Raw genomic sequence first — 7,382 nt, 5'->3', positions numbered from 1 at the left:
CCGACCAATCCACGCGCGAGAGTAGGGTTTCCCTGACCAACCCCTGACCAGGAGGGCGGGATCCAGGAGAAAATAGAAGAGCCAGCCTCACCCCCCCTCCCCTCTTTTTCCCCTCACCTCTTCTTCTCTTTACTCTCCTTCAGCATTTTCTCATCTCCTGTCCCCTTGTTTTATTTCCTTCTCCTTTCCCCTCTCCTTTCCCCTCTCCTTTCCCCTCTCCTTTCCCCTCTCCTTTCCCCTCTCCTTTCCTTTTCTCCTTTCCTTCTTCCTTCTCCGCTTCTCCTCCTGAAAAGAAAATCAGTAAGCATTCCCCCACTTATTCTGACACTATCCAGAACCTGTATTTATACTGGCTGATGTGGCTAACATATGTTTTCATTGGCTGTATTTTTAGAAAATAAGCATCCGAGGAGCGGATTTTTCTAAATTTGGTGTTTTTATTTATATTTAAAGTCCCTAATGGTCTTTCAAACCCATCCGAACTTCACCACAGGTCCCACTCTCCTCCTCTACAGGCTCGTCAGCTCTAAGTGCTCATGACATTGTAATTGAAAGTAGGGTCTTAAGTAAGGCTGAAGCATTGGAAATCTGTTTTGCATTGCAATGGATGCACATACTGGACAGGTTTTGTTTGCTTGTGGCACCTAGGGAGAGAACTTCTCTTTTATGGCATGAAACTAGCAGTGAAGAGTGTTCTTTTGGCTTTTTTGTGGCGTGAAAGTGGACCTGTGTGACCAAAAGCCTGGAGTTGCAAATAGTTGAACAGGAGGAAAGCTCTACTTTGTTTTCTTTCAAATGATTTGCACATTTCAGAGGTTGTTTGCAGATCTGCCAAGGGGAATTAAACTCAACTTCAGAGCTCAACAGACCTTTTTGACAAATACTTAAAGCTATATTGTAAAGCTACTTTTCCCAGTGGCAAGTAAGACTTGATTTTGGTGTGCTTAATTTGATCTTTAACTATTATATGAACCCCAAACTAACTGCATCTTATAAAGAATATAAGTGTTGTGGTGTCCAGATGTCTCAAATGTCCAAAAGTCAATTTTTAAGCTTTAGAAACTTCAGCATTTCATCCAGATTGTTTTGTTTTGACATTGCATGCGTAAGCCAGAAACACAAACACAATGAGAACTTGAAACTGGACCCCAAATATTTGATGCTCCATCCCAAACCTTTCAATCATGTTCTCTTAAAGACACAAAGCAGAGACACGCAAGGCACCAACACAAGGCGTTTGTGCCAGACTAACTCCACCTCATTCTGCCTTTTTGTATAACTTTCAACAAATAAAACAAACAGAAGATGATACCGTCCTGACAAGAATCCATTCCTAACTCTTATCTAGGCATTTAAGGCCTGGTATTTATACAGAGTGAGTATTGATAAGAGACTCACATGAAAGCTTACAACATGAAAATCTCAGCAGCAGTCTGCTCTCATTGTACTGCCCTCCTGGATTATAGTGTGATGTTTAGGCCAATCCACTGTGACAATTGATTGGCAGCAGCAATGACCTTTCCACCCAGCCAACCCCCTACCCCCATGCACCCCCAACCCCCGACACACACACTCACACACTTCTCCCTGCTTACACACACAACCACATTCGCATACACACAAACCATCCCCCCCAGCTGCTCTGTTGCTGAACCTTGGGTCAAGACCTAAAGTAATTAGCACTGAGCTGAAACAATAGAGTGTGCCCTGGAGCTGATGGCTATCAGGGGTGTGGTGTGTGTGTGTGTGTGTGCGTGTGTGTGTGTGTTAGTGTGTGTGTGTGTTTGTGTGTGTGTGGATGCAAAAGAAAGAAGTCAATGAAAAGGAGCATGAAATGGAGAAGACCTTAAACCAAACCAAGGCTCAATTTCAAGGACTTTTGAATCTTTGAACCAAAAGCAAAGGGAAAAATGTGGTTCTGCTCTGAGAACAATGGGGCGACACTCCATCATATCAATAATTAAGCCCAATCAGTTTATCAGTAGACACGGAGAAACAAGGCCAGGAAAGTAGAGAGAAAAAGAAGTGTGAGGTACAGAGTTGCAGCAGCACAATCCAGCCCCTCTGTTTACTTTCACAGTAGCGTGTGAATAGCAGACAACGTGTTGGAATTAACAGACTAATGACCATCACACTGAGTGGATAATGACCACAGTTACCCTTCAAGCCATAAAACCACTGGACTGATTATCTAACAGGTTTTCCTCTTGACATTTGGACAGTAAGGGAAGAAGACAAGTCTGCAGGTTTTCAAATCTAATTGTATAGCCACATTTTAGGTCAATTTAAATAAAGCTTAAATGCAATGCATATAATTTATATTTGTCTCTGTCTCATGGATCCACCAAGGAAGTATTTTCTGAATAGTCTCACTGCAGAAATGGCTTTTAGACCAAAACCAGCAATCAGCTCCATGAGGAGATCACTCTGCCAATATTCACGTTAGCGCAAGCACAGCATAATCATTTATACCGACTAGTAAATTGATGGTGACTGTATGGAAAACAGGCTTCAGAGGTGGGCCGTGGACACACAGTAAATATCCAATCAGAAAGTATTAAGAACATGATGAGGATAGCGGAAAGTTGGAGGTAGAGGAGGTTTTAGGAATTCCAGCTGTGCATGTCCCTGATGGCAACAATTGGACCGACTAGATTCTAAATTCTAACACAAGACATACGGTGTGACGTCTGTGTGAGAGTTTGTTTAGCCGACCAGTGTAAGGCTGATTTCCACTCCTGTAGGCCAAGCTAAAACAGTCAGGGCTTTCTAATTATCTATGCCACACAGTTCCCTCCGACACAACATTCATGTGATCCTTTCTGCATGTTGATGCCAACAGAAAGGACTCAGTGGTGCGGTTTTCCTTCCCAAATTACCCACCCATGCTAACATTTTGATGGTTTAATGCTTTCGAGGCCGGCCTTTGGAAGGACATGTGCCCCGGCTGGCCTTGGATCAAACCCTCCCCAGAGTCTTTAGCCTTGCTAATCCTCACTCTGCATCACTGCCACCTTTGTTACTGCCACAATAACAAAACATACACTTGCTGAATTGTAGGTGCCACATGAGGCAGACTATCTGGACAAATACTATAATGGAGCACTACCTTTGCAGTTTCATTCAGCCATCGTTCTTTGTTAGAAAGGATTTCGCATATTAAGACTCGATAGTTTGATGATATCAAATGTCATCAGTCAGTTGTCACAAATTCCCTTCTATTGACAATATTAGATATCATCCTTAACAGAACTGAACCCTCAACTACTTGAATCACACCAGGAGTACAGTGAATGAGTGTGTGAGTCTGTGATGTCTATGGTATAAAAAAATGAGGAACAGGATACGCTATCATGACAAACTTTGACTGGAAACAAGATGCACCATTGAATAACCAAAAAAAATGCAGATCTCGAGTACATGTTTACATGTTTACATCACAGGGTTTATACATTTAAGCAACCTATTAAAGGTCAAAGGGACAACAGTGTTGACCTTTTGTGAATATCTAACTGAAATAAAACTCTAAAAAGGAACCTTTTTAAGCATCTGTTGTAGACATTGCTGAAACATCTACAATAAACCATATTTCACCGTAAAATCTGCAACTTTCTCACATTCACACACCTTAACAGTGAGTTTGGAGTTGCATTTTCTGTGAAATAGTTGTATCAGAGTGCACTGTAGTTACCAACGAAAAATGAAAGGTCCAGCATTTGATTCAATCTGACAATCATGGTTTGCCTTAGCTTCACAAGTGTCTGTGCATGCGGCAACTTCTTTTTATTCTTCTGTGGGGAGTGTTTATAACTGCTCTCTTAAAGATGTTTCTGAACCTTACTGTAAACATCGAACAGCCCATTGTGTATGTCTTGATGATTTTTGCATTAATGGGATTTTAACTACCGCTGGAAAAGTACTTTGGATAAATGCCGTTACAATAATCATTCCCACTCTCCTTTCACCCTAAAATATACAATTTATAGAAATTATGAAACAAAAATGTCTTCATCCTATTTTGGCTGGCTAAGAAATGGTTGAAATGAGGTCTTGGACATTCAGAATTGCTTCCCCCTGTTTTAATCAACATTTTGTGTTAAAATCCTGGCTAGTGCTCACTGGGTACATATAGTAGCTCACAAAGACACTTTTTTTCTTCAAAGAAAACTGCTTAAACATCAGAATAGTTGTTTACATTTAATGGGGGGCTCAATGATCACACCTTCACATCACCATGTCCAATATGAACTCTTGGTAAGCCTCATGGTTTAGTCTGCAAAAATGCAGACTCATAGAATTTTAGAAACAGCACCTTTGGATATTGTGGCATAGTAAATTTTGCATCAGAGAGCTCACACACTTTACAATGTGACACTTTGACAGCACTGTGCACTGACAGTTTTACTGTGAACCTGCCATGAAGTCCTTCAGTCCATGAGCGTGGAGTTTGGGATCATGCTTATGTTTACTTAAAAATAACACCTGCTGTCATCTTTGCTCAAAAACATCCAGCCTTAGCTGTCATCATTGCTGTTCTGGCACTTGGGAGCTGATTTATGATTATTTATAATGAGGTCTTACTTTAGCAGACAGCTGTGATGCTTGGTCATGCTAAAATCAGCTACAGTGATGATAAGGGCAGGGACATCATCCCTCCATAATGATTTAATAGCAGCTGTTCAAGATTAATTGAGATTTTGTTGCTGACTTCCTCTATTTTTGGTGGTGCTGGGACTAGTTTATGTCTCACCTTCATTTAGTTTGACTCATTCTTTTGATTAAATAAAAACAAATCACAAAACATCTCAAGAAGAATTTAACTTAATATTATTACCTTGTTAAAGTTTAGTGTAAATGTGAGATTCTTTGAAAAGTGAAACTATTAAAACATAATAAATTAACAGTCAGAGTGAGAGTGAAACTTTCCTATCAAAATATTTTTTTGAGTACTCTTCCCCTCCTCTTTTAAATGAATACATAAACATATTTGGTTGACCACAGCCCTGCTAAAGCCAACTCAGTCCTGCTGTGGGAATGTAACCAGTCTAACCTTTCAGCTTGGCAGGCCGAGTGAAAGGCAGCACCCCGAGGACAGAAAGGGAGACACAAGTGTGTATCAGTCACCAGATAGCATCTTATGGCTCCTTGCCCAATCCCTCAGTCCTTGAAGTGTGGTATTAATAGGCCCGCCAACTCCTTGGAATGGTGTGAGTGTGCATAAGTGCAAATGTTCTGCGTGCTGAAGGAGTGCGTGTCTGAATCTGTGCAGCTTTAATTCCATCAATTTGGTATTTTTAAGCTTCTGTGTGTGAATGTGTGTTTGTAAAGGTGCAGGGCAGCATCTGTGGGTGCTTAAGCTATTATGGGGATTGGTGGGAAAGATTGGGGGTTTCTACAGGTGATCTGTCCCCTCTGGGACCACAGGCTCACACATCCAGGCTTTAGAGTACCACACACACAGATTGGCAACTTTTCTATAGCTGTCCTCCATCACTTTCCCGCACACCTCAACCATCAACCAGAGTATGGAGCAGCTTCTTTTCATTTCAGGCACGAAGATTGGACAGTCACTGCTGGTCACACGACACAATCACCACTTTCTGCTCACCTTTGCTGACTTCTACCTGCTGCACTCACACATCGGCTCACTCAAACTTCTTGTGAAATGTAACAAGGGTGCTGGCGGGACAAATTGCCAGTGAAGTCGGAGTGAAAATCACAGCTGTTGCATTCACACAGGGAGCCCACCCCCAGAATGTATAGTGCATATGTAAATACAGTTATAATCTAGATTAAATGGGTAACACATGAGCAGATGGGTTTTATTCCTTGATGGCAACATTGTGGTTTTGTACTGTTCATGCATCACTGAAGGATGCTTTGATTTGTCAGATAGTTGTCTCATTTTCGCTTCATCTTACCTATAACCTGTTTTCCACAAGACTTTACAAAAAAAAAAATCAGTTTGTCATGTCAATGTTAAAAATGTCAACTGTAATGGATAATTTTTATATTTCATTTATCTCATTGAACACTTTTCTCTTTCAGAATACCTTTCAGTCAGTCATACATGAGCATCTGATTATGGGATCCTGTGTGTACTCTCAGATAAAATTATCATTTACACAGTAGTTGATTGACACAATTCAGTACCCACGGTTACCAACTACTGCAGCTCTAACATGATTATGACAGCAAAAGCAAAGACTTAGATATAAAGCTTCGTTGAAAAAACAAATGTTACGAAAGCAAAATAAAAAAAAGACCCACGAAGTTTAGGGCCAAGAAGTCCATGTTCTTTATGCATCCACTCTTGGACTTGTCTGGACTTAACCCAGAGAATCTGCATGAGTAAATGCAAATTTCTGACCCAGTTTAACCATGCATTGAACAGATGCGCCCTTGTAGTGACTCTGCAGGTCATTAGCATTATCATAGCCAGAGAATGGACTTTCTGATGATTTCCATAACTTTGCATTGAGTTTAGTTCCTTGGTTCTCTTTTCTACCTGCCTGTGTATTGCTATCACTCTCTCTTTGTATTGAGGATACAAGCTTTAGATGTTGTATGGAAATCACATTAACAGCTACCATTACAGCCGACCCTCTTCCTTTCTTTGCATGTTATTCCCATTCAGTATATCTTGCTTAAACCAAACAGTATTCCTTTTATATTCCATAATGAAGACTGTTATGTTGCACTACAGATATGCCTCTCCATCAGTCTAAGTGTCATAGAGGTGCAATGGTGGGGTGAAGCAGCGCTGTAAATGTTAAAGCTAGCAAGAACAAATACCTGTGTGCATGTAAAGCTTGTGCTGTTTGTTATTGATTCCTGTCTCTCATTCAAATGCAGCACTGTACAAAATCACATCCTGGGACACTATGTTACTCAGGCTTCAGTTTAAAAGTACACAGGCATCATCGCTGTGTGCTTCATGTGTAAATGTGTAAGTCAGGACAATGTTTAGACCTGACTCTGACACTGCTAAGTTCATGTGTGATAAACAGTGGTGGACAGAGTACACTGTTTCATTACTTAAGTCAAAGTATAGATACTCTATGTCAAATATTACTCCAATACAAGTGAAATTTGCTCTGTCAGATTATTACTTGATTTAACGTACTGGAGTACTTGCTTTTAAAAAATCTCAAAATGTTGTATTTTCACAATATATCAGTCAGTCAAGAATACATAGGGGTACATTGTGTTACATCATGTTTATTTAGAATCCATTACTTGGAATCTCTAAAAACTATACCATGGAATAAAACAGCAAACTAAGTTACTCCAAGCACAGACACTTTAGTTTGAAATGTGTTGTCAACACGCTTTCTCAGGTTGGACAGTGAATTTTTGTATGTTTGGGCAGAGTGGGAAAC

This window comes from Notolabrus celidotus, chromosome 14, assembly GCF_009762535.1.
Source record: "Notolabrus celidotus isolate fNotCel1 chromosome 14, fNotCel1.pri, whole genome shotgun sequence".
Classification (NCBI taxonomy): Eukaryota; Metazoa; Chordata; class Actinopteri; order Labriformes; family Labridae; genus Notolabrus; species Notolabrus celidotus.
Note: the sequence above shows the minus strand (reverse complement) of the source record.